Source organism: Schistocerca nitens, chromosome 9, assembly GCF_023898315.1.
Source record: "Schistocerca nitens isolate TAMUIC-IGC-003100 chromosome 9, iqSchNite1.1, whole genome shotgun sequence".
NCBI classification, from domain to species: domain Eukaryota; kingdom Metazoa; phylum Arthropoda; class Insecta; order Orthoptera; family Acrididae; genus Schistocerca; species Schistocerca nitens.
The window spans coordinates 146455273-146482332 of record NC_064622.1 but is presented as its reverse complement, the minus strand read 5'-3'; the positions used below and the strand labels follow the sequence as shown (position 1 = coordinate 146482332).

Here is a 27060-nt window from a genome sequence, read left to right as displayed (position 1 = left end):
TTCTTTTTCTTGGGTGCCTCGAGCTCGATCATTAAGCCTGGGGTGAGCTGGTTCAGCGTCAACAGCAACCCCTGTAAGTCGTGAAACGACGACGTCGTGTGAAGAATGCGAGAAACACTTCCTAAGACGCAGACTTTCTTACGATTTTGCAGTAACTACATTCCTTGATCGCAACGTTAATGTCCTTTCGGGCCACGCGTGCAACTTTCGCGATATAAAAATCGCACCTCCCCGGCGGGGAATCGAACCCCGGTCTCCCGCGTGACAGGCGGGGATACTAACCACTATACTACCGAGGAACACGCGATCGGTGACTATAATGCACGCACACTTATGTTTCTCAAGCAGGTGATACATTTCAGAGTCAGCTGCTACGAAATAAAAGTATGCCCCAGGTGAGGCTCGAACTCACAACCCCGGCATTGCTCACGGCTACTGCCTTATAAGTACCGTGCGCTAACCAATTGCGCCACTGGGGATACAGCAGAGAGCTTTCAGTTAGCGATACTCACTTTGCTGCCAACCTGTTGTGGCTGCACACCCGTCATAAGATCGTCACCTGCGGCCATACTGCGAATTTAGCACCTGTCTACGAATGCCTCATTCGATTCTTGCTTCATATGCTACACTTACAAGCATATCAACCGCTTGTCCTCGCCGAAAAAAATGCAGAAAAACGCGCGCCTTGCCTTCTGCTACCTGTCCAACAGCGAGGGCAGATGTGTGGCAAGCTCTAAGCCGTGCAGGCGCACCGTGGCCGAGCAGCTGGAGGAGAGGTGCCTTCCTTGGCAGCTCCCTGCAGAGTGCGCAAGACCAGAGTGGCCGCGCCGCCGTTGTCAGTGGACGACATGCAGTTGCCGAGCCACGGAGAACACGTTGCTTTGCGATGTGCACCCGCCTCGTGGTAGAAAACGCAAACAGTGGCCCTGTGGCGCAACGGATAACGCGTCTGACTACGGATCAGAAGATTCCAGGTTCGAATCCTGGCAGGGTCGGCATTTTGTTAGTTGCGGGCGCGTAGCTAGGCAGTGGATTCGAATGTCTCCACCTTCGTGGAGTGCAATGTTAATCCTGAGCATCTCGCAGCTGCATCTCGAGACGATTGCGGTAAATATCGCTTCGTGCAAGCGTCAGCGTAGCGTCAGTCGAGCAAAGTCGAGACAAGTCAAGCTGAGAGATGTTACGCACTTAATTAAACGGTAGGCGTGGGAAACCGACGCAGACAACGCTTTCCAAGTGTCCCATGTCACGCACCGAAGAGCGCGGACGGCTCCACGCAGCAGAGTGGCGCAGTGGAAGCGTGCTGGGCCCATAACCCAGAGGCAGAGGTCCGTGGATCGAAACCACGCTCTGCTAAAATTATTCTTTTTCTTGGGTGCCTCGAGCTCGATCATTAAGCCTGGGGTGAGCTGGTTCAGCGTCAACAGCAACCCCTGTAAGTCGTGAAACGACGACGTCGTGTGAAGAATGCGAGAAACACTTCCTAAGACGCAGACTTTCTTACGATTTTGCAGTAACTACATTCCTTGATCGCAACGTTAATGTCCTTTCGGGCCACGCGTGCAACTTTCGCGATATAAAAATCGCACCTCCCCGGCGGGGAATCGAACCCCGGTCTCCCGCGTGACAGGCGGGGATACTAACCACTATACTACCGAGGAACACGCGATCGGTGACTATAATGCACGCACACTTATGTTTCTCAAGCAGGTGATACATTTCAGAGTCAGCTGCTACGAAATAAAAGTATGCCCCAGGTGAGGCTCGAACTCACAACCCCGGCATTGCTCACGGCTACTGCCTTATAAGTACCGTGCGCTAACCAATTGCGCCACTGGGGATACAGCAGAGAGCTTTCAGTTAGCGATACTCACTTTGCTGCCAACCTGTTGTGGCTGCACACCCGTCATAAGATCGTCACCTGCGGCCATACTGCGAATTTAGCACCTGTCTACGAATGCCTCATTCGATTCTTGCTTCATATGCTACACTTACAAGCATATCAACCGCTTGTCCTCGCCGAAAAAAATGCAGAAAAACGCGCGCCTTGCCTTCTGCTACCTGTCCAACAGCGAGGGCAGATGTGTGGCAAGCTCTAAGCCGTGCAGGCGCACCGTGGCCGAGCAGCTGGAGGAGAGGTGCCTTCCTTGGCAGCTCCCTGCAGAGTGCGCAAGACCAGAGTGGCCGCGCCGCCGTTGTCAGTGGACGACATGCAGTTGCCGAGCCACGGAGAACACGTTGCTTTGCGATGTGCACCCGCCTCGTGGTAGAAAACGCAAACAGTGGCCCTGTGGCGCAACGGATAACGCGTCTGACTACGGATCAGAAGATTCCAGGTTCGAATCCTGGCAGGGTCGGCATTTTGTTAGTTGCGGGCGCGTAGCTAGGCAGTGGATTCGAATGTCTCCACCTTCGTGGAGTGCAATGTTAATCCTGAGCATCTCGCAGCTGCATCTCGAGACGATTGCGGTAAATATCGCTTCGTGCAAGCGTCAGCGTAGCGTCAGTCGAGCAAAGTCGAGACAAGTCAAGCTGAGAGATGTTACGCACTTAATTAAACGGTAGGCGTGGGAAACCGACGCAGACAACGCTTTCCAAGTGTCCCATGTCACGCACCGAAGAGCGCGGACGGCTCCACGCAGCAGAGTGGCGCAGTGGAAGCGTGCTGGGCCCATAACCCAGAGGCAGAGGTCCGTGGATCGAAACCACGCTCTGCTAAAATTATTCTTTTTCTTGGGTGCCTCGAGCTCGATCATTAAGCCTGGGGTGAGCTGGTTCAGCGTCAACAGCAACCCCTGTAAGTCGTGAAACGACGACGTCGTGTGAAGAATGCGAGAAACACTTCCTAAGACGCAGACTTTCTTACGATTTTGCAGTAACTACATTCCTTGATCGCAACGTTAATGTCCTTTCGGGCCACGCGTGCAACTTTCGCGATATAAAAATCGCACCTCCCCGGCGGGGAATCGAACCCCGGTCTCCCGCGTGACAGGCGGGGATACTAACCACTATACTACCGAGGAACACGCGATCGGTGACTATAATGCACGCACACTTATGTTTCTCAAGCAGGTGATACATTTCAGAGTCAGCTGCTACGAAATAAAAGTATGCCCCAGGTGAGGCTCGAACTCACAACCCCGGCATTGCTCACGGCTACTGCCTTATAAGTACCGTGCGCTAACCAATTGCGCCACTGGGGATACAGCAGAGAGCTTTCAGTTAGCGATACTCACTTTGCTGCCAACCTGTTGTGGCTGCACACCCGTCATAAGATCGTCACCTGCGGCCATACTGCGAATTTAGCACCTGTCTACGAATGCCTCATTCGATTCTTGCTTCATATGCTACACTTACAAGCATATCAACCGCTTGTCCTCGCCGAAAAAAATGCAGAAAAACGCGCGCCTTGCCTTCTGCTACCTGTCCAACAGCGAGGGCAGATGTGTGGCAAGCTCTAAGCCGTGCAGGCGCACCGTGGCCGAGCAGCTGGAGGAGAGGTGCCTTCCTTGGCAGCTCCCTGCAGAGTGCGCAAGACCAGAGTGGCCGCGCCGCCGTTGTCAGTGGACGACATGCAGTTGCCGAGCCACGGAGAACACGTTGCTTTGCGATGTGCACCCGCCTCGTGGTAGAAAACGCAAACAGTGGCCCTGTGGCGCAACGGATAACGCGTCTGACTACGGATCAGAAGATTCCAGGTTCGAATCCTGGCAGGGTCGGCATTTTGTTAGTTGCGGGCGCGTAGCTAGGCAGTGGATTCGAATGTCTCCACCTTCGTGGAGTGCAATGTTAATCCTGAGCATCTCGCAGCTGCATCTCGAGACGATTGCGGTAAATATCGCTTCGTGCAAGCGTCAGCGTAGCGTCAGTCGAGCAAAGTCGAGACAAGTCAAGCTGAGAGATGTTACGCACTTAATTAAACGGTAGGCGCGGGAAACCGACGCAGACAACGCTTTCCAAGTGTCCCATGTCACGCACCGAAGAGCGCGGACGGCTCCACGCAGCAGAGTGGCGCAGTGGAAGCGTGCTGGGCCCATAACCCAGAGGCAGAGGTCCGTGGATCGAAACCACGCTCTGCTAAAATTATTCTTTTTCTTGGGTGCCTCGAGCTCGATCATTAAGCCTGGGGTGAGCTGGTTCAGCGTCAACAGCAACCCCTGTAAGTCGTGAAACGACGACGTCGTGTGAAGAATGCGAGAAACACTTCCTAAGACGCAGACTTTCTTACGATTTTGCAGTAACTACATTCCTTGATCGCAACGTTAATGTCCTTTCGGGCCACGCGTGCAACTTTCGCGATATAAAAATCGCACCTCCCCGGCGGGGAATCGAACCCCGGTCTCCCGCGTGACAGGCGGGGATACTAACCACTATACTACCGAGGAACACGCGATCGGTGACTATAATGCACGCACACTTATGTTTCTCAAGCAGGTGATACATTTCAGAGTCAGCTGCTACGAAATAAAAGTATGCCCCAGGTGAGGCTCGAACTCACAACCCCGGCATTGCTCACGGCTACTGCCTTATAAGTACCGTGCGCTAACCAATTGCGCCACTGGGGATACAGCAGAGAGCTTTCAGTTAGCGATACTCACTTTGCTGCCAACCTGTTGTGGCTGCACACCCGTCATAAGATCGTCACCTGCGGCCATACTGCGAATTTAGCACCTGTCTACGAATGCCTCATTCGATTCTTGCTTCATATGCTACACTTACAAGCATATCAACCGCTTGTCCTCGCCGAAAAAAATGCAGAAAAACGCGCGCCTTGCCTTCTGCTACCTGTCCAACAGCGAGGGCAGATGTGTGGCAAGCTCTAAGCCGTGCAGGCGCACCGTGGCCGAGCAGCTGGAGGAGAGGTGCCTTCCTTGGCAGCTCCCTGCAGAGTGCGCAAGACCAGAGTGGCCGCGCCGCCGTTGTCAGTGGACGACATGCAGTTGCCGAGCCACGGAGAACACGTTGCTTTGCGATGTGCACCCGCCTCGTGGTAGAAAACGCAAACAGTGGCCCTGTGGCGCAACGGATAACGCGTCTGACTACGGATCAGAAGATTCCAGGTTCGAATCCTGGCAGGGTCGGCATTTTGTTAGTTGCGGGCGCGTAGCTAGGCAGTGGATTCGAATGTCTCCACCTTCGTGGAGTGCAATGTTAATCCTGAGCATCTCGCAGCTGCATCTCGAGACGATTGCGGTAAATATCGCTTCGTGCAAGCGTCAGCGTAGCGTCAGTCGAGCAAAGTCGAGACAAGTCAAGCTGAGAGATGTTACGCACTTAATTAAACGGTAGGCGCGGGAAACCGACGCAGACAACGCTTTCCAAGTGTCCCATGTCACGCACCGAAGAGCGCGGACGGCTCCACGCAGCAGAGTGGCGCAGTGGAGGCGTGCTGGGCCCATAACCCAGAGGCAGAGGTCCGTGGATCGAAACCACGCTCTGCTAAAATTATTCTTTTTCTTGGGTGCCTCGAGCTCGATCATTAAGCCTGGGGTGAGCTGGTTCAGCGTCAACAGCAACCCCTGTAAGTCGTGAAACGACGACGTCGTGTGAAGAATGCGAGAAACACTTCCTAAGACGCAGACTTTCTTACGATTTTGCAGTAACTACATTCCTTGATCGCAACGTTAATGTCCTTTCGGGCCACGCGTGCAACTTTCGCGATATAAAAATCGCACCTCCCCGGCGGGGAATCGAACCCCGGTCTCCCGCGTGACAGGCGGGGATACTAACCACTATACTACCGAGGAACACGCGATCGGTGACTATAATGCACGCACACTTATGTTTCTCAAGCAGGTGATACATTTCAGAGTCAGCTGCTACGAAATAAAAGTATGCCCCAGGTGAGGCTCGAACTCACAACCCCGGCATTGCTCACGGCTACTGCCTTATAAGTACCGTGCGCTAACCAATTGCGCCACTGGGGATACAGCAGAGAGCTTTCAGTTAGCGATACTCACTTTGCTGCCAACCTGTTGTGGCTGCACACCCGTCATAAGATCGTCACCTGCGGCCATACTGCGAATTTAGCACCTGTCTACGAATGCCTCATTCGATTCTTGCTTCATATGCTACACTTACAAGCATATCAACCGCTTGTCCTCGCCGAAAAAAATGCAGAAAAACGCGCGCCTTGCCTTCTGCTACCTGTCCAACAGCGAGGGCAGATGTGTGGCAAGCTCTAAGCCGTGCAGGCGCACCGTGGCCGAGCAGCTGGAGGAGAGGTGCCTTCCTTGGCAGCTCCCTGCAGAGTGCGCAAGACCAGAGTGGCCGCGCCGCCGTTGTCAGTGGACGACATGCAGTTGCCGAGCCACGGAGAACACGTTGCTTTGCGATGTGCACCCGCCTCGTGGTAGAAAACGCAAACAGTGGCCCTGTGGCGCAACGGATAACGCGTCTGACTACGGATCAGAAGATTCCAGGTTCGAATCCTGGCAGGGTCGGCATTTTGTTAGTTGCGGGCGCGTAGCTAGGCAGTGGATTCGAATGTCTCCACCTTCGTGGAGTGCAATGTTAATCCTGAGCATCTCGCAGCTGCATCTCGAGACGATTGCGGTAAATATCGCTTCGTGCAAGCGTCAGCGTAGCGTCAGTCGAGCAAAGTCGAGACAAGTCAAGCTGAGAGATGTTACGCACTTAATTAAACGGTAGGCGTGGGAAACCGACGCAGACAACGCTTTCCAAGTGTCCCATGTCACGCACCGAAGAGCGCGGACGGCTCCACGCAGCAGAGTGGCGCAGTGGAAGCGTGCTGGGCCCATAACCCAGAGGCAGAGGTCCGTGGATCGAAACCACGCTCTGCTAAAATTATTCTTTTTCTTGGGTGCCTCGAGCTCGATCATTAAGCCTGGGGTGAGCTGGTTCAGCGTCAACAGCAACCCCTGTAAGTCGTGAAACGACGACGTCGTGTGAAGAATGCGAGAAACACTTCCTAAGACGCAGACTTTCTTACGATTTTGCAGTAACTACATTCCTTGATCGCAACGTTAATGTCCTTTCGGGCCACGCGTGCAACTTTCGCGATATAAAAATCGCACCTCCCCGGCGGGGAATCGAACCCCGGTCTCCCGCGTGACAGGCGGGGATACTAACCACTATACTACCGAGGAACACGCGATCGGTGACTATAATGCACGCACACTTATGTTTCTCAAGCAGGTGATACATTTCAGAGTCAGCTGCTACGAAATAAAAGTATGCCCCAGGTGAGGCTCGAACTCACAACCCCGGCATTGCTCACGGCTACTGCCTTATAAGTACCGTGCGCTAACCAATTGCGCCACTGGGGATACAGCAGAGAGCTTTCAGTTAGCGATACTCACTTTGCTGCCAACCTGTTGTGGCTGCACACCCGTCATAAGATCGTCACCTGCGGCCATACTGCGAATTTAGCACCTGTCTACGAATGCCTCATTCGATTCTTGCTTCATATGCTACACTTACAAGCATATCAACCGCTTGTCCTCGCCGAAAAAAATGCAGAAAAACGCGCGCCTTGCCTTCTGCTACCTGTCCAACAGCGAGGGCAGATGTGTGGCAAGCTCTAAGCCGTGCAGGCGCACCGTGGCCGAGCAGCTGGAGGAGAGGTGCCTTCCTTGGCAGCTCCCTGCAGAGTGCGCAAGACCAGAGTGGCCGCGCCGCCGTTGTCAGTGGACGACATGCAGTTGCCGAGCCACGGAGAACACGTTGCTTTGCGATGTGCACCCGCCTCGTGGTAGAAAACGCAAACAGTGGCCCTGTGGCGCAACGGATAACGCGTCTGACTACGGATCAGAAGATTCCAGGTTCGAATCCTGGCAGGGTCGGCATTTTGTTAGTTGCGGGCGCGTAGCTAGGCAGTGGATTCGAATGTCTCCACCTTCGTGGAGTGCAATGTTAATCCTGAGCATCTCGCAGCTGCATCTCGAGACGATTGCGGTAAATATCGCTTCGTGCAAGCGTCAGCGTAGCGTCAGTCGAGCAAAGTCGAGACAAGTCAAGCTGAGAGATGTTACGCACTTAATTAAACGGTAGGCGTGGGAAACCGACGCAGACAACGCTTTCCAAGTGTCCCATGTCACGCACCGAAGAGCGCGGACGGCTCCACGCAGCAGAGTGGCGCAGTGGAAGCGTGCTGGGCCCATAACCCAGAGGCAGAGGTCCGTGGATCGAAACCACGCTCTGCTAAAATTATTCTTTTTCTTGGGTGCCTCGAGCTCGATCATTAAGCCTGGGGTGAGCTGGTTCAGCGTCAACAGCAACCCCTGTAAGTCGTGAAACGACGACGTCGTGTGAAGAATGCGAGAAACACTTCCTAAGACGCAGACTTTCTTACGATTTTGCAGTAACTACATTCCTTGATCGCAACGTTAATGTCCTTTCGGGCCACGCGTGCAACTTTCGCGATATAAAAATCGCACCTCCCCGGCGGGGAATCGAACCCCGGTCTCCCGCGTGACAGGCGGGGATACTAACCACTATACTACCGAGGAACACGCGATCGGTGACTATAATGCACGCACACTTATGTTTCTCAAGCAGGTGATACATTTCAGAGTCAGCTGCTACGAAATAAAAGTATGCCCCAGGTGAGGCTCGAACTCACAACCCCGGCATTGCTCACGGCTACTGCCTTATAAGTACCGTGCGCTAACCAATTGCGCCACTGGGGATACAGCAGAGAGCTTTCAGTTAGCGATACTCACTTTGCTGCCAACCTGTTGTGGCTGCACACCCGTCATAAGATCGTCACCTGCGGCCATACTGCGAATTTAGCACCTGTCTACGAATGCCTCATTCGATTCTTGCTTCATATGCTACACTTACAAGCATATCAACCGCTTGTCCTCGCCGAAAAAAATGCAGAAAAACGCGCGCCTTGCCTTCTGCTACCTGTCCAACAGCGAGGGCAGATGTGTGGCAAGCTCTAAGCCGTGCAGGCGCACCGTGGCCGAGCAGCTGGAGGAGAGGTGCCTTCCTTGGCAGCTCCCTGCAGAGTGCGCAAGACCAGAGTGGCCGCGCCGCCGTTGTCAGTGGACGACATGCAGTTGCCGAGCCACGGAGAACACGTTGCTTTGCGATGTGCACCCGCCTCGTGGTAGAAAACGCAAACAGTGGCCCTGTGGCGCAACGGATAACGCGTCTGACTACGGATCAGAAGATTCCAGGTTCGAATCCTGGCAGGGTCGGCATTTTGTTAGTTGCGGGCGCGTAGCTAGGCAGTGGATTCGAATGTCTCCACCTTCGTGGAGTGCAATGTTAATCCTGAGCATCTCGCAGCTGCATCTCGAGACGATTGCGGTAAATATCGCTTCGTGCAAGCGTCAGCGTAGCGTCAGTCGAGCAAAGTCGAGACAAGTCAAGCTGAGAGATGTTACGCACTTAATTAAACGGTAGGCGTGGGAAACCGACGCAGACAACGCTTTCCAAGTGTCCCATGTCACGCACCGAAGAGCGCGGACGGCTCCACGCAGCAGAGTGGCGCAGTGGAAGCGTGCTGGGCCCATAACCCAGAGGCAGAGGTCCGTGGATCGAAACCACGCTCTGCTAAAATTATTCTTTTTCTTGGGTGCCTCGAGCTCGATCATTAAGCCTGGGGTGAGCTGGTTCAGCGTCAACAGCAACCCCTGTAAGTCGTGAAACGACGACGTCGTGTGAAGAATGCGAGAAACACTTCCTAAGACGCAGACTTTCTTACGATTTTGCAGTAACTACATTCCTTGATCGCAACGTTAATGTCCTTTTGGGCCACGCGTGCAACTTTCGCGATATAAAAATCGCACCTCCCCGGCGGGGAATCGAACCCCGGTCTCCCGCGTGACAGGCGGGGATACTAACCACTATACTACCGAGGAACACGCGATCGCTGACTATAATGCACGCACACTTATGTTTCTCAAGCAGGTGATACATTTCAGAGTCAGCTGCTACGAAATAAAAGTATGCCCCAGGTGAGGCTCGAACTCACAACCCCGGCATTGCTCACGGCTACTGCCTTATAAGTACCGTGCGCTAACCAATTGCGCCACTGGGGATACAGCAGAGAGCTTTCAGTTAGCGATACTTACTTTGCTGCCAACCTGTTGTGGCTGCACACCCGTCATAAGATCGTCACCTGCGGCCATACTGCGAATTTAGCACCTGTCTACGAATGCCTCATTCGATTCTTGCTTCATATGCTACACTTACAAGCATATCAACCGCTTGTCCTCGCCGAAAAAAATGCAGAAAAACGCGCGCCTTGCCTTCTGCTACCTGTCCAACAGCGAGGGCAGATGTGTGGCAAGCTCTAAGCCGTGCAGGCGCACCGTGGCCGAGCAGCTGGAGGAGAGGTGCCTTCCTTGGCAGCTCCCTGCAGAGTGCGCAAGACCAGAGTGGCCGCGCCGCCGTTGTCAGTGGACGACATGCAGTTGCCGAGCCACGGAGAACACGTTGCTTTGCGATGTGCACCCGCCTCGTGGTAGAAAACGCAAACAGTGGCCCTGTGGCGCAACGGATAACGCGTCTGACTACGGATCAGAAGATTCCAGGTTCGAATCCTGGCAGGGGCGGCATTTTGTTAGTTGCGGGCGCGTAGCTAGGCAGTGGATTCGAATGTCTCCACCTTCGTGGAGTGCAATGTTAATCCTGAGCATCTCGCAGCTGCATCTCGAGACGATTGCGGTAAATATCGCTTCGTGCAAGCGTCAGCGTGGCGTCAGTCGAGCAAAGTCGAGACAAGTCAAGCTGAGAGATGTTACGCACTTAATTAAACGGTAGGCGCGGGAAACCGACGCAGACAACGCTTTCCAAGTGTCCCATGTCACGCACCGAAGAGCGCGGACGGCTCCACGCAGCAGAGTGGCGCAGTGGAAGCGTGCTGGGCCCATAACCCAGAGGCAGAGGTCCGTGGATCGAAACCACGCTCTGCTAAAATTATTCTTTTTCTTGGGTGCCTCGAGCTCGATCATTAAGCCTGGGGTGAGCTGGTTCAGCGTCAACAGCAACCCCTGTAAGTCGTGAAACGACGACGTCGTGTGAAGAATGCGAGAAACACTTCCTAAGACGCAGACTTTCTTACGATTTTGCAGTAACTACATTCCTTGATCGCAACGTTAATGTCCTTTCGGGCCACGCGTGCAACTTTCGCGATATAAAAATCGCACCTCCCCGGCGGGGAATCGAACCCCGGTCTCCCGCGTGACAGGCGGGGATACTAACCACTATACTACCGAGGAACACGCGATCGGTGACTATAATGCACGCACACTTATGTTTCTCAAGCAGGTGATACATTTCAGAGTCAGCTGCTACGAAATAAAAGTATGCCCCAGGTGAGGCTCGAACTCACAACCCCGGCATTGCTCACGGCTACTGCCTTATAAGTACCGTGCGCTAACCAATTGCGCCACTGGGGATACAGCAGAGAGCTTTCAGTTAGCGATACTCACTTTGCTGCCAACCTGTTGTGGCTGCACACCCGTCATAAGATCGTCACCTGCGGCCATACTGCGAATTTAGCACCTGTCTACGAATGCCTCATTCGATTCTTGCTTCATATGCTACACTTACAAGCATATCAACCGCTTGTCCTCGCCGAAAAAAATGCAGAAAAACGCGCGCCTTGCCTTCTGCTACCTGTCCAACAGCGAGGGCAGATGTGTGGCAAGCTCTAAGCCGTGCAGGCGCACCGTGGCCGAGCAGCTGGAGGAGAGGTGCCTTCCTTGGCAGCTCCCTGCAGAGTGCGCAAGACCAGAGTGGCCGCGCCGCCGTTGTCAGTGGACGACATGCAGTTGCCGAGCCACGGAGAACACGTTGCTTTGCGATGTGCACCCGCCTCGTGGTAGAAAACGCAAACAGTGGCCCTGTGGCGCAACGGATAACGCGTCTGACTACGGATCAGAAGATTCCAGGTTCGAATCCTGGCAGGGTCGGCATTTTGTTAGTTGCGGGCGCGTAGCTAGGCAGTGGATTCGAATGTCTCCACCTTCGTGGAGTGCAATGTTAATCCTGAGCATCTCGCAGCTGCATCTCGAGACGATTGCGGTAAATATCGCTTCGTGCAAGCGTCAGCGTAGCGTCAGTCGAGCAAAGTCGAGACAAGTCAAGCTGAGAGATGTTACGCACTTAATTAAACGGTAGGCGTGGGAAACCGACGCAGACAACGCTTTCCAAGTGTCCCATGTCACGCACCGAAGAGCGCGGACGGCTCCACGCAGCAGAGTGGCGCAGTGGAAGCGTGCTGGGCCCATAACCCAGAGGCAGAGGTCCGTGGATCGAAACCACGCTCTGCTAAAATTATTCTTTTTCTTGGGTGCCTCGACCTCGATCATTAAGCCTGGGGTGAGCTGGTTCAGCGTCAACAGCAACCCCTGTAAGTCGTGAAACGACGACGTCGTGTGAAGAATGCGAGAAACACTTCCTAAGACGCAGACTTTCTTACGATTTTGCAGTAACTACATTCCTTGATCGCAACGTTAATGTCCTTTCGGGCCACGCGTGCAACTTTCGCGATATAAAAATCGCACCTCCCCGGCGGGGAATCGAACCCCGGTCTCCCGCGTGACAGGCGGGGATACTAACCACTATACTACCGAGGAACACGCGATCGGTGACTATAATGCACGCACACTTATGTTTCTCAAGCAGGTGATACATTTCAGAGTCAGCTGCTACGAAATAAAAGTATGCCCCAGGTGAGGCTCGAACTCACAACCCCGGCATTGCTCACGGCTACTGCCTTATAAGTACCGTGCGCTAACCAATTGCGCCACTGGGGATACAGCAGAGAGCTTTCAGTTAGCGATACTCACTTTGCTGCCAACCTGTTGTGGCTGCACACCCGTCATAAGATCGTCACCTGCGGCCATACTGCGAATTTAGCACCTGTCTACGAATGCCTCATTCGATTCTTGCTTCATATGCTACACTTACAAGCATATCAACCGCTTGTCCTCGCCGAAAAAAATGCAGAAAAACGCGCGCCTTGCCTTCTGCTACCTGTCCAACAGCGAGGGCAGATGTGTGGCAAGCTCTAAGCCGTGCAGGCGCACCGTGGCCGAGCAGCTGGAGGAGAGGTGCCTTCCTTGGCAGCTCCCTGCAGAGTGCGCAAGACCAGAGTGGCCGCGCCGCCGTTGTCAGTGGACGACATGCAGTTGCCGAGCCACGGAGAACACGTTGCTTTGCGATGTGCACCCGCCTCGTGGTAGAAAACGCAAACAGTGGCCCTGTGGCGCAACGGATAACGCGTCTGACTACGGATCAGAAGATTCCAGGTTCGAATCCTGGCAGGGTCGGCATTTTGTTAGTTGCGGGCGCGTAGCTAGGCAGTGGATTCGAATGTCTCCACCTTCGTGGAGTGCAATGTTAATCCTGAGCATCTCGCAGCTGCATCTCGAGACGATTGCGGTAAATATCGCTTCGTGCAAGCGTCAGCGTAGCGTCAGTCGAGCAAAGTCGACACAAGTCAAGCTGAGAGATGTTACGCACTTAATTAAACGGTAGGCGCGGGAAACCGACGCAGACAACGCTTTCCAAGTGTCCCATGTCACGCTCCGAAGAGCGCGGACGGCTCCACGCAGCAGAGTGGCGCAGTGGAAGCGTGCTGGGCCCATAACCCAGAGGCAGAGGTCCGTGGATCGAAACCACGCTCTGCTAAAATTATTCTTTTTCTTGGGTGCCTCGAGCTCGATCATTAAGCCTGGGGTGAGCTGGTTCAGCGTCAACAGCAACCCCTGTAAGTCGTGAAACGACGACGTCGTGTGAAGAATGCGAGAAACACTTCCTAAGACGCAGACTTTCTTACGATTTTGCAGTAACTACATTCCTTGATCGCAACGTTAATGTCCTTTCGGGCCACGCGTGCAACTTTCGCGATATAAAAATCGCACCTCCCCGGCGGGGAATCGAACCCCGGTCTCCCGCGTGACAGGCGGGGATACTAACCACTATACTACCGAGGAACACGCGATCGGTGACTATAATGCACGCACACTTATGTTTCTCAAGCAGGTGATACATTTCAGAGTCAGCTGCTACGAAATAAAAGTATGCCCCAGGTGAGGCTCGAACTCACAACCCCGGCATTGCTCACGGCTACTGCCTTATAAGTACCGTGCGCTAACCAATTGCGCCACTGGGGATACAGCAGAGAGCTTTCAGTTAGCGATACTCACTTTGCTGCCAACCTGTTGTGGCTGCACACCCGTCATAAGATCGTCACCTGCGGCCATACTGCGAATTTAGCACCTGTCTACGAATGCCTCATTCGATTCTTGCTTCATATGCTACACTTACAAGCATATCAACCGCTTGTCCTCGCCGAAAAAAATGCAGAAAAACGCGCGCCTTGCCTTCTGCTACCTGTCCAACAGCGAGGGCAGATGTGTGGCAAGCTCTAAGCCGTGCAGGCGCACCGTGGCCGAGCAGCTGGAGGAGAGGTGCCTTCCTTGGCAGCTCCCTGCAGAGTGCGCAAGACCAGAGTGGCCGCGCCGCCGTTGTCAGTGGACGACATGCAGTTGCCGAGCCACGGAGAACACGTTGCTTTGCGATGTGCACCCGCCTCGTGGTAGAAAACGCAAACAGTGGCCCTGTGGCGCAACGGATAACGCGTCTGACTACGGATCAGAAGATTCCAGGTTCGAATCCTGGCAGGGTCGGCATTTTGTTAGTTGCGGGCGCGTAGCTAGGCAGTGGATTCGAATGTCTCCACCTTCGTGGAGTGCAATGTTAATCCTGAGCATCTCGCAGCTGCATCTCGAGACGATTGCGGTAAATATCGCTTCGTGCAAGCGTCAGCGTAGCGTCAGTCGAGCAAAGTCGAGACAAGTCAAGCTGAGAGATGTTACGCACTTAATTAAACGGTAGGCGCGGGAAACCGACGCAGACAACGCTTTCCAAGTGTCCCATGTCACGCACCGAAGAGCGCGGACGGCTCCACGCAGCAGAGTGGCGCAGTGGAAGCGTGCTGGGCCCATAACCCAGAGGCAGAGGTCCGTGGATCGAAACCACGCTCTGCTAAAATTATTCTTTTTCTTGGGTGCCTCGAGCTCGATCATTAAGCCTGGGGTGAGCTGGTTCAGCGTCAACAGCAACCCCTGTAAGTCGTGAAACGACGACGTCGTGTGAAGAATGCGAGAAACACTTCCTAAGACGCAGACTTTCTTACGATTTTGCAGTAACTACATTCCTTGATCGCAACGTTAATGTCCTTTCGGGCCACGCGTGCAACTTTCGCGATATAAAAATCGCACCTCCCCGGCGGGGAATCGAACCCCGGTCTCCCGCGTGACAGGCGGGGATACTAACCACTATACTACCGAGGAACACGCGATCGGTGACTATAATGCACGCACACTTATGTTTCTCAAGCAGGTGATACATTTCAGAGTCAGCTGCTACGAAATAAAAGTATGCCCCAGGTGAGGCTCGAACTCACAACCCCGGCATTGCTCACGGCTACTGCCTTATAAGTACCGTGCGCTAACCAATTGCGCCACTGGGGATACAGCAGAGAGCTTTCAGTTAGCGATACTCACTTTGCTGCCAACCTGTTGTGGCTGCACACCCGTCATAAGATCGTCACCTGCGGCCATACTGCGAATTTAGCACCTGTCTACGAATGCCTCATTCGATTCTTGCTTCATATGCTACACTTACAAGCATATCAACCGCTTGTCCTCGCCGAAAAAAATGCAGAAAAACGCGCGCCTTGCCTTCTGCTACCTGTCCAACAGCGAGGGCAGATGTGTGGCAAGCTCTAAGCCGTGCAGGCGCACCGTGGCCGAGCAGCTGGAGGAGAGGTGCCTTCCTTGGCAGCTCCCTGCAGAGTGCGCAAGACCAGAGTGGCCGCGCCGCCGTTGTCAGTGGACGACATGCAGTTGCCGAGCCACGGAGAACACGTTGCTTTGCGATGTGCACCCGCCTCGTGGTAGAAAACGCAAACAGTGGCCCTGTGGCGCAACGGATAACGCGTCTGACTACGGATCAGAAGATTCCAGGTTCGAATCCTGGCAGGGTCGGCATTTTGTTAGTTGCGGGCGCGTAGCTAGGCAGTGGATTCGAATGTCTCCACCTTCGTGGAGTGCAATGTTAATCCTGAGCATCTCGCAGCTGCATCTCGAGACGATTGCGGTAAATATCGCTTCGTGCAAGCGTCAGCGTAGCGTCAGTCGAGCAAAGTCGAGACAAGTCAAGCTGAGAGATGTTACGCACTTAATTAAACGGTAGGCGTGGGAAACCGACGCAGACAACGCTTTCCAAGTGTCCCATGTCACGCACCGAAGAGCGCGGACGGCTCCACGCAGCAGAGTGGCGCAGTGGAAGCGTGCTGGGCCCATAACCCAGAGGCAGAGGTCCGTGGATCGAAACCACGCTCTGCTAAAATTATTCTTTTTCTTGGGTGCCTCGAGCTCGGTCATTAAGCCTGGGGTGAGCTGGTTCAGCGTCAACAGCAACCCCTGTAAGTCGTGAAACGACGACGTCGTGTGAAGAATGCGAGAAACACTTCCTAAGACGCAGACTTTCTTACGATTTTGCAGTAACTACATTCCTTGATCGCAACGTTAATGTCCTTTCGGGCCACGCGTGCAACTTTCGCGATATAAAAATCGCACCTCCCCGGCGGGGAATCGAACCCCGGTCTCCCGCGTGACAGGCGGGGATACTAACCACTATACTACCGAGGAACACGCGATCGGTGACTATAATGCACGCACACTTATGCTTCTCAAGCAGGTGATACATTTCAGAGTCAGCTGCTACGAAATAAAAGTATGCCCCAGGTGAGGCTCGAACTCACAACCCCGGCATTGCTCACGGCTACTGCCTTATAAGTACCGTGCGCTAACCAATTGCGCCACTGGGGATACAGCAGAGAGCTTTCAGTTAGCGATACTCACTTTGCTGCCAACCTGTTGTGGCTGCACACCCGTCATAAGATCGTCACCTGCGGCCATACTGCGAATTTAGCACCTGTCTACGAATGCCTCATTCGATTCTTGCTTCATATGCTACACTTACAAGCATATCAACCGCTTGTCCTCGCCGAAAAAAATGCAGAAAAACGCGCGCCTTGCCTTCTGCTACCTGTCCAACAGCGAGGGCAGATGTGTGGCAAGCTCTAAGCCGTGCAGGCGCACCGTGGCCGAGCAGCTGGAGGAGAGGTGCCTTCCTTGGCAGCTCCCTGCAGAGTGCGCAAGACCAGAGTGGCCGCGCCGCCGTTGTCAGTGGACGACATGCAGTTGCCGAGCCACGGAGAACACGTTGCTTTGCGATGTGCACCCGCCTCGTGGTAGAAAACGCAAACAGTGGCCCTGTGGCGCAACGGATAACGCGTCTGACTACGGATCAGAAGATTCCAGGTTCGAATCCTGGCAGGGTCGGCATTTTGTTAGTTGCGGGCGCGTAGCTAGGCAGTGGATTCGAATGTCTCCACCTTCGTGGAGTGCAATGTTAATCCTGAGCATCTCGCAGCTGCATCTCGAGACGATTGCGGTAAATATCGCTTCGTGCAAGCGTCAGCGTAGCGTCAGTCGAGCAAAGTCGAGACAAGTCAAGCTGAGAGATGTTACGCACTTAATTAAACGGTAGGCGCGGGAAACCGACGCAGACAACGCTTTCCAAGTGTCCCATGTCACGCTCCGAAGAGCGCGGACGGCTCCACGCAGCAGAGTGGCGCAGTGGAAGCGTGCTGGGCCCATAACCCAGAGGCAGAGGTCCGTGGATCGAAACCACGCTCTGCTAAAATTATTCTTTTTCTTGGGTGCCTCGAGCTCGATCATTAAGCCTGGGGTGAGCTGGTTCAGCGTCAACAGCAACCCCTGTAAGTCGTGAAACGACGACGTCGTGTGAAGAATGCGAGAAACACTTCCTAAGACGCAGACTTTCTTACGATTTTGCAGTAACTACATTCCTTGATCGCAACGTTAATGTCCTTTCGGGCCACGCGTGCAACTTTCGCGATATAAAAATCGCACCTCCCCGGCGGGGAATCGAACCCCGGTCTCCCGCGTGACAGGCGGGGATACTAACCACTATACTACCGAGGAACACGCGATCGGTGACTATAATGCACGCACACTTATGTTTCTCAAGCAGGTGATACATTTCAGAGTCAGCTGCTACGAAATAAAAGTATGCCCCAGGTGAGGCTCGAACTCACAACCCCGGCATTGCTCACGGCTACTGCCTTATAAGTACCGTGCGCTAACCAATTGCGCCACTGGGGATACAGCAGAGAGCTTTCAGTTAGCGATACTCACTTTGCTGCCAACCTGTTGTGGCTGCACACCCGTCATAAGATCGTCACCTGCGGCCATACTGCGAATTTAGCACCTGTCTACGAATGCCTCATTCGATTCTTGCTTCATATGCTACACTTACAAGCATATCAACCGCTTGTCCTCGCCGAAAAAAATGCAGAAAAACGCGCGCCTTGCCTTCTGCTACCTGTCCAACAGCGAGGGCAGATGTGTGGCAAGCTCTAAGCCGTGCAGGCGCACCGTGGCCGAGCAGCTGGAGGAGAGGTGCCTTCCTTGGCAGCTCCCTGCAGAGTGCGCAAGACCAGAGTGGCCGCGCCGCCGTTGTCAGTGGACGACATGCAGTTGCCGAGCCACGGAGAACACGTTGCTTTGCGATGTGCACCCGCCTCGTGGTAGAAAACGCAAACAGTGGCCCTGTGGCGCAACGGATAACGCGTCTGACTACGGATCAGAAGATTCCAGGTTCGAATCCTGGCAGGGTCGGCATTTTGTTAGTTGCGGGCGCGTAGCTAGGCAGTGGATTCGAATGTCTCCACCTTCGTGGAGTGCAATGTTAATCCTGAGCATCTCGCAGCTGCATCTCGAGACGATTGCGGTAAATATCGCTTCGTGCAAGCGTCAGCGTAGCGTCAGTCGAGCAAAGTCGAGACAAGTCAAGCTGAGAGATGTTACGCACTTAATTAAACGGTAGGCGCGGGAAACCGACGCAGACAACGCTTTCCAAGTGTCCCATGTCACGCACCGAAGAGCGCGGACGGCTCCACGCAGCAGAGTGGCGCAGTGGAAGCGTGCTGGGCCCATAACCCAGAGGCAGAGGTCCGTGGATCGAAACCACGCTCTGCTAAAATTATTCTTTTTCTTGGGTGCCTCGAGCTCGATCATTAAGCCTGGGGTGAGCTGGTTCAGCGTCAACAGCAACCCCTGTAAGTCGTGAAACGACGACGTCGTGTGAAGAATGCGAGAAACACTTCCTAAGACGCAGACTTTCTTACGATTTTGCAGTAACTACATTCCTTGATCGCAACGTTAATGTCCTTTCGGGCCACGCGTGCAACTTTCGCGATATAAAAATCGCACCTCCCCGGCGGGGAATCGAACCCCGGTCTCCCGCGTGACAGGCGGGGATACTAACCACTATACTACCGAGGAACACGCGATCGGTGACTATAATGCACGCACACTTATGTTTCTCAAGCAGGTGATACATTTCAGAGTCAGCTGCTACGAAATAAAAGTATGCCCCAGGTGAGGCTCGAACTCACAACCCCGGCATTGCTCACGGCTACTGCCTTATAAGTACCGTGCGCTAACCAATTGCGCCACTGGGGATACAGCAGAGAGCTTTCAGTTAGCGATACTCACTTTGCTGCCAACCTGTTGTGGCTGCACACCCGTCATAAGATCGTCACCTGCGGCCATACTGCGAATTTAGCACCTGTCTACGAATGCCTCATTCGATTCTTGCTTCATATGCTACACTTACAAGCATATCAACCGCTTGTCCTCGCCGAAAAAAATGCAGAAAAACGCGCGCCTTGCCTTCTGCTACCTGTCCAACAGCGAGGGCAGATGTGTGGCAAGCTCTAAGCCGTGCAGGCGCACCGTGGCCGAGCAGCTGGAGGAGAGGTGCCTTCCTTGGCAGCTCCCTGCAGAGTGCGCAAGACCAGAGTGGCCGCGCCGCCGTTGTCAGTGGACGACATGCAGTTGCCGAGCCACGGAGAACACGTTGCTTTGCGATGTGCACCCGCCTCGTGGTAGAAAACGCAAACAGTGGCCCTGTGGCGCAACGGATAACGCGTCTGACTACGGATCAGAAGATTCCAGGTTCGAATCCTGGCAGGGTCGGCATTTTGTTAGTTGCGGGCGCGTAGCTAGGCAGTGGATTCGAATGTCTCCACCTTCGTGGAGTGCAATGTTAATCCTGAGCATCTCGCAGCTGCATCTCGAGACGATTGCGGTAAATATCGCTTCGTGCAAGCGTCAGCGTAGCGTCAGTCGAGCAAAGTCGAGACAAGTCAAGCTGAGAGATGTTACGCACTTAATTAAACGGTAGGCGTGGGAAACCGACGCAGACAACGCTTTCCAAGTGTCCCATGTCACGCACCGAAGAGCGCGGACGGCTCCACGCAGCAGAGTGGCGCAGTGGAAGCGTGCTGGGCCCATAACCCAGAGGCAGAGGTCCGTGGATCGAAACCACGCTCTGCTAAAATTATTCTTTTTCTTGGGTGCCTCGAGCTCGATCATTAAGCCTGGGGTGAGCTGGTTCAGCGTCAACAGCAACCCCTGTAAGTCGTGAAACGACGACGTCGTGTGAAGAATGCGAGAAACACTTCCTAAGACGCAGACTTTCTTACGATTTTGCAGTAACTACATTCCTTGATCGCAACGTTAATGTCCTTTCGGGCCACGCGTGCAACTTTCGCGATATAAAAATCGCACCTCCCCGGCGGGGAATCGAACCCCGGTCTCCCGCGTGACAGGCGGGGATACTAACCACTATACTACCGAGGAACACGCGATCGGTGACTATAATGCACGCACACTTATGTTTCTCAAGCAGGTGATACATTTCAGAGTCAGCTGCTACGAAATAAAAGTATGCCCCAGGTGAGGCTCGAACTCACAACCCCGGCATTGCTCACGGCTACTGCCTTATAAGTACCGTGCGCTAACCAATTGCGCCACTGGGGATACAGCAGAGAGCTTTCAGTTAGCGATACTCACTTTGCTGCCAACCTGTTGTGGCTGCACACCCGTCATAAGATCGTCACCTGCGGCCATACTGCGAATTTAGCACCTGTCTACGAATGCCTCATTCGATTCTTGCTTCATATGCTACACTTACAAGCATATCAACCGCTTGTCCTCGCCGAAAAAAATGCAGAAAAACGCGCGCCTTGCCTTCTGCTACCTGTCCAACAGCGAGGGCAGATGTGTGGCAAGCTCTAAGCCGTGCAGGCGCACCGTGGCCGAGCAGCTGGAGGAGAGGTGCCTTCCTTGGCAGCTCCCTGCAGAGTGCGCAAGACCAGAGTGGCCGCGCCGCCGTTCTCAGTGGACGACATGCAGTTGCCGAGCCACGGAGAACACGTTGCTTTGCGATGTGCACCCGCCTCGTGGTAGAAAACGCAAACAGTGGCCCTGTGGCGCAACGGATAACGCGTCTGACTACGGATCAGAAGATTCCAGGTTCGAATCCTGGCAGGGTCGGCATTTTGTTAGTTGCGGGCGCGTAGCTAGGCAGTGGATTCGAATGTCTCCACCTTCGTGGAGTGCAATGTTAATCCTGAGCATCTCGCAGCTGCATCTCGAGACGATTGCGGTAAATATCGCTTCGTGCAAGCGTCAGCGTAGCGTCAGTCGAGCAAAGTCGACACAAGTCAAGCTGAGAGATGTTACGCACTTAATTAAACGGTAGGCGCGGGAAACCGACGCAGACAACGCTTTCCAAGTGTCCCATGTCACGCTCCGAAGAGCGCGGACGGCTCCACGCAGCAGAGTGGCGCAGTGGAAGCGTGCTGGGCCCATAACCCAGAGGCAGAGGTCCGTGGATCGAAACCACGCTCTGCTAAAATTATTCTTTTTCTTGGGTGCCTCGAGCTCGATCATTAAGCCTGGGGTGAGCTGGTTCAGCGTCAACAGCAACCCCTGTAAGTCGTGAAACGACGACGTCGTGTGAAGAATGCGAGAAACACTTCCTAAGACGCAGACTTTCTTACGATTTTGCAGTAACTACATTCCTTGATCGCAACGTTAATGTCCTTTCGGGCCACGCGTGCAACTTTCGCGATATAAAAATCGCACCTCCCCGGCGGGGAATCGAACCCCGGTCTCCCGCGTGACAGGCGGGGATACTAACCACTATACTACCGAGGAACACGCGATCGGTGACTATAATGCACGCACACTTATGTTTCTCAAGCAGGTGATACATTTCAGAGTCAGCTGCTACGAAATAAAAGTATGCCCCAGGTGAGGCTCGAACTCACAACCCCGGCATTGCTCACGGCTACTGCCTTATAAGTACCGTGCGCTAACCAATTGCGCCACTGGGGATACAGCAGAGAGCTTTCAGTTAGCGATACTCACTTTGCTGCCAACCTGTTGTGGCTGCACACCCGTCATAAGATCGTCACCTGCGGCCATACTGCGAATTTAGCACCTGTCTACGAATGCCTCATTCGATTCTTGCTTCATATGCTACACTTACAAGCATATCAACCGCTTGTCCTCGCCGAAAAAAATGCAGAAAAACGCGCGCCTTGCCTTCTGCTACCTGTCCAACAGCGAGGGCAGATGTGTGGCAAGCTCTAAGCCGTGCAGGCGCACCGTGGCCGAGCAGCTGGAGGAGAGGTGCCTTCCTTGGCAGCTCCCTGCAGAGTGCGCAAGACCAGAGTGGCCGCGCCGCCGTTGTCAGTGGACGACATGCAGTTGCCGAGCCACGGAGAACACGTTGCTTTGCGATGTGCACCCGCCTCGTGGTAGAAAACGCAAACAGTGGCCCTGTGGCGCAACGGATAACGCGTCTGACTACGGATCAGAAGATTCCAGGTTCGAATCCTGGCAGGGTCGGCATTTTGTTAGTTGCGGGCGCGTAGCTAGGCAGTGGATTCGAATGTCTCCACCTTCGTGGAGTGCAATGTTAATCCTGAGCATCTCGCAGCTGCATCTCGAGACGATTGCGGTAAATATCGCTTCGTGCAAGCGTCAGCGTAGCGTCAGTCGAGCAAAGTCGAGACAAGTCAAGCTGAGAGATGTTACGCACTTAATTAAACGGTAGGCGCGGGAAACCGACGCAGACAACGCTTTCCAAGTGTCCCATGTCACGCACCGAAGAGCGCGGACGGCTCCACGCAGCAGAGTGGCGCAGTGGAAGCGTGCTGGGCCCATAACCCAGAGGTCCGTGGATCGAAACCACGCTCTGCTAAAATTATTCTTTTTCTTGGGTGCCTCGAGCTCGATCATTAAGCCTGGGGTGAGCTGGTTCAGCGTCAACAGCAACCCCTGTAAGTCGTGAAACGACGACGTCGTGTGAAGAATGCGAGAAACACTTCCTAAGACGCAGACTTTCTTACGATTTTGCAGTAACTACATTCCTTGATCGCAACGTTAATGTCCTTTCGGGCCACGCGTGCAACTTTCGCGATATAAAAATCGCACCTCCCCGGCGGGGAATCGAACCCCGGTCTCCCGCGTGACAGGCGGGGATACTAACCACTATACTACCGAGGAACACGCGATCGGTGACTATAATGCACGCACACTTATGTTTCTCAAGCAGGTGATACATTTCAGAGTCAGCTGCTACGAAATAAAAGTATGCCCCAGGTGAGGCTCGAACTCACAACCCCGGCATTGCTCACGGCTACTGCCTTATAAGTACCGTGCGCTAACCAATTGCGCCACTGGGGATACAGCAGAGAGCTTTCAGTTAGCGATACTCACTTTGCTGCCAACCTGTTGTGGCTGCACACCCGTCATAAGATCGTCACCTGCGGCCATACTGCGAATTTAGCACCTGTCTACGAATGCCTCATTCGATTCTTGCTTCATATGCTACACTTACAAGCATATCAACCGCTTGTCCTCGCCGAAAAAAATGCAGAAAAACGCGCGCCTTGCCTTCTGCTACCTGTCCAACAGCGAGGGCAGATGTGTGGCAAGCTCTAAGCCGTGCAGGCGCACCGTGGCCGAGCAGCTGGAGGAGAGGTGCCTTCCTTGGCAGCTCCCTGCAGAGTGCGCAAGACCAGAGTGGCCGCGCCGCCGTTGTCAGTGGACGACATGCAGTTGCCGAGCCACGGAGAACACGTTGCTTTGCGATGTGCACCCGCCTCGTGGTAGAAAACGCAAACAGTGGCCCTGTGGCGCAACGGATAACGCGTCTGACTACGGATCAGAAGATTCCAGGTTCGAATCCTGGCAGGGTCGGCATTTTGTTAGTTGCGGGCGCGTAGCTAGGCAGTGGATTCGAATGTCTCCACCTTCGTGGAGTGCAATGTTAATCCTGAGCATCTCGCAGCTGCATCTCGAGACGATTGCGGTAAATATCGCTTCGTGCAAGCGTCAGCGTAGCGTCAGTCGAGCAAAGTCGAGACAAGTCAAGCTGAGAGATGTTACGCACTTAATTAAACGGTAGGCGTGGGAAACCGACGCAGACAACGCTTTCCAAGTGTCCCATGTCACGCACCGAAGAGCGCGGACGGCTCCACGCAGCAGAGTGGCGCAGTGGAAGCGTGCTGGGCCCATAACCCAGAGGCAGAGGTCCGTGGATCGAAACCACGCTCTGCTAAAATTATTCTTTTTCTTGGGTGCCTCGAGCTCGATCATTAAGCCTGGGGTGAGCTGGTTCAGCGTCAACAGCAACCCCTGTAAGTCGTGAAACGACGACGTCGTGTGAAGAATGCGAGAAACACTTCCTAAGACGCAGACTTTCTTACGATTTTGCAGTAACTACATTCCTTGATCGCAACGTTAATGTCCTTTCGGGCCACGCGTGCAACTTTCGCGATATAAAAATCGCACCTCCCCGGCGGGGAATCGAACCCCGGTCTCCCGCGTGACAGGCGGGGATACTAACCACTATACTACCGAGGAACACGCGATCGGTGACTATAATGCACGCACACTTATGTTTCTCAAGCAGGTGATACATTTCAGAGTCAGCTGCTACGAAATAAAAGTATGCCCCAGGTGAGGCTCGAACTCACAACCCCGGCATTGCTCACGGCTACTGCCTTATAAGTACCGTGCGCTAACCAATTGCGCCACTGGGGATACAGCAGAGAGCTTTCAGTTAGCGATACTCACTTTGCTGCCAACCTGTTGTGGCTGCACACCCGTCATAAGATCGTCACCTGCGGCCATACTGCGAATTTAGCACCTGTCTACGAATGCCTCATTCGATTCTTGCTTCATATGCTACACTTACAAGCATATCAACCGCTTGTCCTCGCCGAAAAAAATGCAGAAAAACGCGCGCCTTGCCTTCTGCTACCTGTCCAACAGCGAGGGCAGATGTGTGGCAAGCTCTAAGCCGTGCAGGCGCACCGTGGCCGAGCAGCTGGAGGAGAGGTGCCTTCCTTGGCAGCTCCCTGCAGAGTGCGCAAGACCAGAGTGGCCGCGCCGCCGTTGTCAGTGGACGACATGCAGTTGCCGAGCCACGGAGAACACGTTGCTTTGCGATGTGCACCCGCCTCGTGGTAGAAAACGCAAACAGTGGCCCTGTGGCGCAACGGATAACGCGTCTGACTACGGATCAGAAGATTCCAGGTTCGAATCCTGGCAGGGTCGGCATTTTGTTAGTTGCGGGCGCGTAGCTAGGCAGTGGATTCGAATGTCTCCACCTTCGTGGAGTGCAATGTTAATCCTGAGCATCTCGCAGCTGCATCTCGAGACGATTGCGGTAAATATCGCTTCGTGCAAGCGTCAGCGTAGCGTCAGTCGAGCAAAGTCGAGACAAGTCAAGCTGAGAGATGTTACGCACTTAATTAAACGGTAGGCGCGGGAAACCGACGCAGACAACGCTTTCCAAGTGTCCCATGTCACGCTCCGAAGAGCGCGGACGGCTCCACGCAGCAGAGTGGCGCAGTGGAAGCGTGCTGGGCCCATAACCCAGAGGCAGAGGTCCGTGGATCGAAACCACGCTCTGCTAAAATTATTCTTTTTCTTGGGTGCCTCGAGCTCGATCATTAAGCCTGGGGTGAGCTGGTTCAGCGTCAACAGCAACCCCTGTAAGTCGTGAAACGACGACGTCGTGTGAAGAATGCGAGAAACACTTCCTAAGACGCAGACTTTCTTACGATTTTGCAGTAACTACATTCCTTGATCGCAACGTTAATGTCCTTTCGGGCCACGCGTGCAACTTTCGCGATATAAAAATCGCACCTCCCCGGCGGGGAATCGAACCCCGGTCTCCCGCGTGACAGGCGGGGATACTAACCACTATACTACCGAGGAACACGCGATCGGTGACTATAATGCACGCACACTTATGTTTCTCAAGCAGGTGATACATTTCAGAGTCAGCTGCTACGAAATAAAAGTATGCCCCAGGTGAGGCTCGAACTCACAACCCCGGCATTGCTCACGGCTACTGCCTTATAACTACCGTGCGCTAACCAATTGCGCCACTGGGGATACAGCAGAGAGCTTTCAGTTAGCGATACTCACTTTGCTGCCAACCTGTTGTGGCTGCACACCCGTCATAAGATCGTCACCTGCGGCCATACTGCGAATTTAGCACCTGTCTACGAATGCCTCATTCGATTCTTGCTTCATATGCTACACTTACAAGCATATCAACCGCTTGTCCTCGCCGAAAAAAATGCAGAAAAACGCGCGCCTTGCCTTCTGCTACCTGTCCAACAGCGAGGGCAGATGTGTGGCAAGCTCTAAGCCGTGCAGGCGCACCGTGGCCGAGCAGCTGGAGGAGAGGTGCCTTCCTTGGCAGCTCCCTGCAGAGTGCGCAAGACCAGAGTGGCCGCGCCGCCGTTGTCAGTGGACGACATGCAGTTGCCGAGCCACGGAGAACACGTTGCTTTGCGATGTGCACCCGCCTCGTGGTAGAAAACGCAAACAGTGGCCCTGTGGCGCAACGGATAACGCGTCTGACTACGGATCAGAAGATTCCAGGTTCGAATCCTGGCAGGGTCGGCATTTTGTTAGTTGCGGGCGCGTAGCTAGGCAGTGGATTCGAATGTCTCCACCTTCGTGGAGTGCAATGTTAATCCTGAGCATCTCGCAGCTGCATCTCGAGACGATTGCGGTAAATATCGCTTCGTGCAAGCGTCAGCGTAGCGTCAGCGTAGCGTCAGTCGAGCAAAGTCGACACAAGTCAAGCTGAGAG

General features: G+C 54.0%; 61 non-coding genes across 61 annotated transcripts; 21 read left to right on the top strand and 40 right to left on the bottom strand.

The window, feature by feature from the left end:
* Positions 1 to 227: 227 nt before the first annotated feature.
* Positions 228 to 299, bottom strand: Trnad-guc (transfer RNA aspartic acid (anticodon GUC)). Its single transcript has one exon. It is a non-coding gene; the product is annotated as a tRNA-Asp (tRNA).
* Positions 300 to 387: 88 nt separating this feature from the next.
* On the bottom strand, positions 388 to 479 carry Trnai-uau (transfer RNA isoleucine (anticodon UAU)). Its single transcript is given in 2 exon segments — positions 388 to 423; positions 442 to 479. It is a non-coding gene; the product is annotated as a tRNA-Ile (tRNA).
* Positions 480 to 922: 443 nt separating this feature from the next.
* Positions 923 to 995, top strand: Trnar-acg (transfer RNA arginine (anticodon ACG)). The gene has a single exon. It is a non-coding gene; the product is annotated as a tRNA-Arg (tRNA).
* A 594-nt stretch (positions 996 to 1589) lies between these two features.
* On the bottom strand, positions 1590 to 1661 carry Trnad-guc (transfer RNA aspartic acid (anticodon GUC)). Its single transcript has one exon. It is a non-coding gene; the product is annotated as a tRNA-Asp (tRNA).
* An 88-nt stretch (positions 1662 to 1749) lies between these two features.
* Positions 1750 to 1841, bottom strand: Trnai-uau (transfer RNA isoleucine (anticodon UAU)). Its single transcript is given in 2 exon segments — positions 1750 to 1785; positions 1804 to 1841. It is a non-coding gene; the product is annotated as a tRNA-Ile (tRNA).
* A 443-nt stretch (positions 1842 to 2284) lies between these two features.
* On the top strand, positions 2285 to 2357 carry Trnar-acg (transfer RNA arginine (anticodon ACG)). The gene has a single exon. It is a non-coding gene; the product is annotated as a tRNA-Arg (tRNA).
* A 594-nt stretch (positions 2358 to 2951) lies between these two features.
* Trnad-guc (transfer RNA aspartic acid (anticodon GUC)) lies at positions 2952 to 3023 on the bottom strand. The gene has a single exon. It is a non-coding gene; the product is annotated as a tRNA-Asp (tRNA).
* An 88-nt stretch (positions 3024 to 3111) lies between these two features.
* Positions 3112 to 3203, bottom strand: Trnai-uau (transfer RNA isoleucine (anticodon UAU)). The gene is given in 2 exon segments: positions 3112 to 3147; positions 3166 to 3203. It is a non-coding gene; the product is annotated as a tRNA-Ile (tRNA).
* Positions 3204 to 3646: 443 nt separating this feature from the next.
* Positions 3647 to 3719, top strand: Trnar-acg (transfer RNA arginine (anticodon ACG)). Its single transcript has one exon. It is a non-coding gene; the product is annotated as a tRNA-Arg (tRNA).
* Positions 3720 to 4313: 594 nt separating this feature from the next.
* Positions 4314 to 4385, bottom strand: Trnad-guc (transfer RNA aspartic acid (anticodon GUC)). The gene has a single exon. It is a non-coding gene; the product is annotated as a tRNA-Asp (tRNA).
* An 88-nt stretch (positions 4386 to 4473) lies between these two features.
* On the bottom strand, positions 4474 to 4565 carry Trnai-uau (transfer RNA isoleucine (anticodon UAU)). Its single transcript is given in 2 exon segments — positions 4474 to 4509; positions 4528 to 4565. It is a non-coding gene; the product is annotated as a tRNA-Ile (tRNA).
* Positions 4566 to 5008: 443 nt separating this feature from the next.
* Trnar-acg (transfer RNA arginine (anticodon ACG)) lies at positions 5009 to 5081 on the top strand. The gene has a single exon. It is a non-coding gene; the product is annotated as a tRNA-Arg (tRNA).
* Positions 5082 to 5675: 594 nt separating this feature from the next.
* Trnad-guc (transfer RNA aspartic acid (anticodon GUC)) lies at positions 5676 to 5747 on the bottom strand. Its single transcript has one exon. It is a non-coding gene; the product is annotated as a tRNA-Asp (tRNA).
* Positions 5748 to 5835: 88 nt separating this feature from the next.
* Positions 5836 to 5927, bottom strand: Trnai-uau (transfer RNA isoleucine (anticodon UAU)). Its single transcript is given in 2 exon segments — positions 5836 to 5871; positions 5890 to 5927. It is a non-coding gene; the product is annotated as a tRNA-Ile (tRNA).
* A 443-nt stretch (positions 5928 to 6370) lies between these two features.
* On the top strand, positions 6371 to 6443 carry Trnar-acg (transfer RNA arginine (anticodon ACG)). The gene has a single exon. It is a non-coding gene; the product is annotated as a tRNA-Arg (tRNA).
* A 594-nt stretch (positions 6444 to 7037) lies between these two features.
* Positions 7038 to 7109, bottom strand: Trnad-guc (transfer RNA aspartic acid (anticodon GUC)). The gene has a single exon. It is a non-coding gene; the product is annotated as a tRNA-Asp (tRNA).
* An 88-nt stretch (positions 7110 to 7197) lies between these two features.
* Trnai-uau (transfer RNA isoleucine (anticodon UAU)) lies at positions 7198 to 7289 on the bottom strand. Its single transcript is given in 2 exon segments — positions 7198 to 7233; positions 7252 to 7289. It is a non-coding gene; the product is annotated as a tRNA-Ile (tRNA).
* A 443-nt stretch (positions 7290 to 7732) lies between these two features.
* Trnar-acg (transfer RNA arginine (anticodon ACG)) lies at positions 7733 to 7805 on the top strand. The gene has a single exon. It is a non-coding gene; the product is annotated as a tRNA-Arg (tRNA).
* A 594-nt stretch (positions 7806 to 8399) lies between these two features.
* On the bottom strand, positions 8400 to 8471 carry Trnad-guc (transfer RNA aspartic acid (anticodon GUC)). The gene has a single exon. It is a non-coding gene; the product is annotated as a tRNA-Asp (tRNA).
* Positions 8472 to 8559: 88 nt separating this feature from the next.
* Positions 8560 to 8651, bottom strand: Trnai-uau (transfer RNA isoleucine (anticodon UAU)). Its single transcript is given in 2 exon segments — positions 8560 to 8595; positions 8614 to 8651. It is a non-coding gene; the product is annotated as a tRNA-Ile (tRNA).
* A 443-nt stretch (positions 8652 to 9094) lies between these two features.
* Positions 9095 to 9167, top strand: Trnar-acg (transfer RNA arginine (anticodon ACG)). Its single transcript has one exon. It is a non-coding gene; the product is annotated as a tRNA-Arg (tRNA).
* A 594-nt stretch (positions 9168 to 9761) lies between these two features.
* Positions 9762 to 9833, bottom strand: Trnad-guc (transfer RNA aspartic acid (anticodon GUC)). The gene has a single exon. It is a non-coding gene; the product is annotated as a tRNA-Asp (tRNA).
* Positions 9834 to 9921: 88 nt separating this feature from the next.
* Positions 9922 to 10013, bottom strand: Trnai-uau (transfer RNA isoleucine (anticodon UAU)). The gene is given in 2 exon segments: positions 9922 to 9957; positions 9976 to 10013. It is a non-coding gene; the product is annotated as a tRNA-Ile (tRNA).
* Positions 10014 to 10456: 443 nt separating this feature from the next.
* On the top strand, positions 10457 to 10529 carry Trnar-acg (transfer RNA arginine (anticodon ACG)). The gene has a single exon. It is a non-coding gene; the product is annotated as a tRNA-Arg (tRNA).
* Positions 10530 to 11123: 594 nt separating this feature from the next.
* Positions 11124 to 11195, bottom strand: Trnad-guc (transfer RNA aspartic acid (anticodon GUC)). The gene has a single exon. It is a non-coding gene; the product is annotated as a tRNA-Asp (tRNA).
* An 88-nt stretch (positions 11196 to 11283) lies between these two features.
* Positions 11284 to 11375, bottom strand: Trnai-uau (transfer RNA isoleucine (anticodon UAU)). The gene is given in 2 exon segments: positions 11284 to 11319; positions 11338 to 11375. It is a non-coding gene; the product is annotated as a tRNA-Ile (tRNA).
* Positions 11376 to 11818: 443 nt separating this feature from the next.
* Trnar-acg (transfer RNA arginine (anticodon ACG)) lies at positions 11819 to 11891 on the top strand. The gene has a single exon. It is a non-coding gene; the product is annotated as a tRNA-Arg (tRNA).
* Positions 11892 to 12485: 594 nt separating this feature from the next.
* On the bottom strand, positions 12486 to 12557 carry Trnad-guc (transfer RNA aspartic acid (anticodon GUC)). Its single transcript has one exon. It is a non-coding gene; the product is annotated as a tRNA-Asp (tRNA).
* An 88-nt stretch (positions 12558 to 12645) lies between these two features.
* Trnai-uau (transfer RNA isoleucine (anticodon UAU)) lies at positions 12646 to 12737 on the bottom strand. The gene is given in 2 exon segments: positions 12646 to 12681; positions 12700 to 12737. It is a non-coding gene; the product is annotated as a tRNA-Ile (tRNA).
* Positions 12738 to 13180: 443 nt separating this feature from the next.
* Positions 13181 to 13253, top strand: Trnar-acg (transfer RNA arginine (anticodon ACG)). Its single transcript has one exon. It is a non-coding gene; the product is annotated as a tRNA-Arg (tRNA).
* A 594-nt stretch (positions 13254 to 13847) lies between these two features.
* Trnad-guc (transfer RNA aspartic acid (anticodon GUC)) lies at positions 13848 to 13919 on the bottom strand. The gene has a single exon. It is a non-coding gene; the product is annotated as a tRNA-Asp (tRNA).
* Positions 13920 to 14007: 88 nt separating this feature from the next.
* Trnai-uau (transfer RNA isoleucine (anticodon UAU)) lies at positions 14008 to 14099 on the bottom strand. Its single transcript is given in 2 exon segments — positions 14008 to 14043; positions 14062 to 14099. It is a non-coding gene; the product is annotated as a tRNA-Ile (tRNA).
* Positions 14100 to 14542: 443 nt separating this feature from the next.
* Positions 14543 to 14615, top strand: Trnar-acg (transfer RNA arginine (anticodon ACG)). The gene has a single exon. It is a non-coding gene; the product is annotated as a tRNA-Arg (tRNA).
* Positions 14616 to 15209: 594 nt separating this feature from the next.
* On the bottom strand, positions 15210 to 15281 carry Trnad-guc (transfer RNA aspartic acid (anticodon GUC)). Its single transcript has one exon. It is a non-coding gene; the product is annotated as a tRNA-Asp (tRNA).
* An 88-nt stretch (positions 15282 to 15369) lies between these two features.
* On the bottom strand, positions 15370 to 15461 carry Trnai-uau (transfer RNA isoleucine (anticodon UAU)). Its single transcript is given in 2 exon segments — positions 15370 to 15405; positions 15424 to 15461. It is a non-coding gene; the product is annotated as a tRNA-Ile (tRNA).
* Positions 15462 to 15904: 443 nt separating this feature from the next.
* Positions 15905 to 15977, top strand: Trnar-acg (transfer RNA arginine (anticodon ACG)). The gene has a single exon. It is a non-coding gene; the product is annotated as a tRNA-Arg (tRNA).
* Positions 15978 to 16571: 594 nt separating this feature from the next.
* Positions 16572 to 16643, bottom strand: Trnad-guc (transfer RNA aspartic acid (anticodon GUC)). Its single transcript has one exon. It is a non-coding gene; the product is annotated as a tRNA-Asp (tRNA).
* Positions 16644 to 16731: 88 nt separating this feature from the next.
* Trnai-uau (transfer RNA isoleucine (anticodon UAU)) lies at positions 16732 to 16823 on the bottom strand. Its single transcript is given in 2 exon segments — positions 16732 to 16767; positions 16786 to 16823. It is a non-coding gene; the product is annotated as a tRNA-Ile (tRNA).
* A 443-nt stretch (positions 16824 to 17266) lies between these two features.
* Trnar-acg (transfer RNA arginine (anticodon ACG)) lies at positions 17267 to 17339 on the top strand. The gene has a single exon. It is a non-coding gene; the product is annotated as a tRNA-Arg (tRNA).
* Positions 17340 to 17933: 594 nt separating this feature from the next.
* On the bottom strand, positions 17934 to 18005 carry Trnad-guc (transfer RNA aspartic acid (anticodon GUC)). Its single transcript has one exon. It is a non-coding gene; the product is annotated as a tRNA-Asp (tRNA).
* An 88-nt stretch (positions 18006 to 18093) lies between these two features.
* Positions 18094 to 18185, bottom strand: Trnai-uau (transfer RNA isoleucine (anticodon UAU)). The gene is given in 2 exon segments: positions 18094 to 18129; positions 18148 to 18185. It is a non-coding gene; the product is annotated as a tRNA-Ile (tRNA).
* Positions 18186 to 18628: 443 nt separating this feature from the next.
* Positions 18629 to 18701, top strand: Trnar-acg (transfer RNA arginine (anticodon ACG)). The gene has a single exon. It is a non-coding gene; the product is annotated as a tRNA-Arg (tRNA).
* A 594-nt stretch (positions 18702 to 19295) lies between these two features.
* Positions 19296 to 19367, bottom strand: Trnad-guc (transfer RNA aspartic acid (anticodon GUC)). Its single transcript has one exon. It is a non-coding gene; the product is annotated as a tRNA-Asp (tRNA).
* Positions 19368 to 19455: 88 nt separating this feature from the next.
* Trnai-uau (transfer RNA isoleucine (anticodon UAU)) lies at positions 19456 to 19547 on the bottom strand. The gene is given in 2 exon segments: positions 19456 to 19491; positions 19510 to 19547. It is a non-coding gene; the product is annotated as a tRNA-Ile (tRNA).
* Positions 19548 to 19990: 443 nt separating this feature from the next.
* Positions 19991 to 20063, top strand: Trnar-acg (transfer RNA arginine (anticodon ACG)). The gene has a single exon. It is a non-coding gene; the product is annotated as a tRNA-Arg (tRNA).
* A 594-nt stretch (positions 20064 to 20657) lies between these two features.
* On the bottom strand, positions 20658 to 20729 carry Trnad-guc (transfer RNA aspartic acid (anticodon GUC)). The gene has a single exon. It is a non-coding gene; the product is annotated as a tRNA-Asp (tRNA).
* An 88-nt stretch (positions 20730 to 20817) lies between these two features.
* Positions 20818 to 20909, bottom strand: Trnai-uau (transfer RNA isoleucine (anticodon UAU)). The gene is given in 2 exon segments: positions 20818 to 20853; positions 20872 to 20909. It is a non-coding gene; the product is annotated as a tRNA-Ile (tRNA).
* Positions 20910 to 21352: 443 nt separating this feature from the next.
* Trnar-acg (transfer RNA arginine (anticodon ACG)) lies at positions 21353 to 21425 on the top strand. Its single transcript has one exon. It is a non-coding gene; the product is annotated as a tRNA-Arg (tRNA).
* Positions 21426 to 22019: 594 nt separating this feature from the next.
* Positions 22020 to 22091, bottom strand: Trnad-guc (transfer RNA aspartic acid (anticodon GUC)). The gene has a single exon. It is a non-coding gene; the product is annotated as a tRNA-Asp (tRNA).
* Positions 22092 to 22179: 88 nt separating this feature from the next.
* Positions 22180 to 22271, bottom strand: Trnai-uau (transfer RNA isoleucine (anticodon UAU)). Its single transcript is given in 2 exon segments — positions 22180 to 22215; positions 22234 to 22271. It is a non-coding gene; the product is annotated as a tRNA-Ile (tRNA).
* A 443-nt stretch (positions 22272 to 22714) lies between these two features.
* Trnar-acg (transfer RNA arginine (anticodon ACG)) lies at positions 22715 to 22787 on the top strand. The gene has a single exon. It is a non-coding gene; the product is annotated as a tRNA-Arg (tRNA).
* A 283-nt stretch (positions 22788 to 23070) lies between these two features.
* Trnam-cau (transfer RNA methionine (anticodon CAU)) lies at positions 23071 to 23142 on the top strand. Its single transcript has one exon. It is a non-coding gene; the product is annotated as a tRNA-Met (tRNA).
* Positions 23143 to 23375: 233 nt separating this feature from the next.
* Trnad-guc (transfer RNA aspartic acid (anticodon GUC)) lies at positions 23376 to 23447 on the bottom strand. The gene has a single exon. It is a non-coding gene; the product is annotated as a tRNA-Asp (tRNA).
* An 88-nt stretch (positions 23448 to 23535) lies between these two features.
* Positions 23536 to 23627, bottom strand: Trnai-uau (transfer RNA isoleucine (anticodon UAU)). The gene is given in 2 exon segments: positions 23536 to 23571; positions 23590 to 23627. It is a non-coding gene; the product is annotated as a tRNA-Ile (tRNA).
* A 443-nt stretch (positions 23628 to 24070) lies between these two features.
* Positions 24071 to 24143, top strand: Trnar-acg (transfer RNA arginine (anticodon ACG)). Its single transcript has one exon. It is a non-coding gene; the product is annotated as a tRNA-Arg (tRNA).
* A 594-nt stretch (positions 24144 to 24737) lies between these two features.
* Trnad-guc (transfer RNA aspartic acid (anticodon GUC)) lies at positions 24738 to 24809 on the bottom strand. The gene has a single exon. It is a non-coding gene; the product is annotated as a tRNA-Asp (tRNA).
* Positions 24810 to 24897: 88 nt separating this feature from the next.
* On the bottom strand, positions 24898 to 24989 carry Trnai-uau (transfer RNA isoleucine (anticodon UAU)). Its single transcript is given in 2 exon segments — positions 24898 to 24933; positions 24952 to 24989. It is a non-coding gene; the product is annotated as a tRNA-Ile (tRNA).
* A 443-nt stretch (positions 24990 to 25432) lies between these two features.
* On the top strand, positions 25433 to 25505 carry Trnar-acg (transfer RNA arginine (anticodon ACG)). The gene has a single exon. It is a non-coding gene; the product is annotated as a tRNA-Arg (tRNA).
* A 594-nt stretch (positions 25506 to 26099) lies between these two features.
* Positions 26100 to 26171, bottom strand: Trnad-guc (transfer RNA aspartic acid (anticodon GUC)). Its single transcript has one exon. It is a non-coding gene; the product is annotated as a tRNA-Asp (tRNA).
* An 88-nt stretch (positions 26172 to 26259) lies between these two features.
* Positions 26260 to 26351, bottom strand: Trnai-uau (transfer RNA isoleucine (anticodon UAU)). Its single transcript is given in 2 exon segments — positions 26260 to 26295; positions 26314 to 26351. It is a non-coding gene; the product is annotated as a tRNA-Ile (tRNA).
* A 443-nt stretch (positions 26352 to 26794) lies between these two features.
* On the top strand, positions 26795 to 26867 carry Trnar-acg (transfer RNA arginine (anticodon ACG)). The gene has a single exon. It is a non-coding gene; the product is annotated as a tRNA-Arg (tRNA).
* The last annotated feature ends 193 nt before the right edge of the window (positions 26868 to 27060 follow it).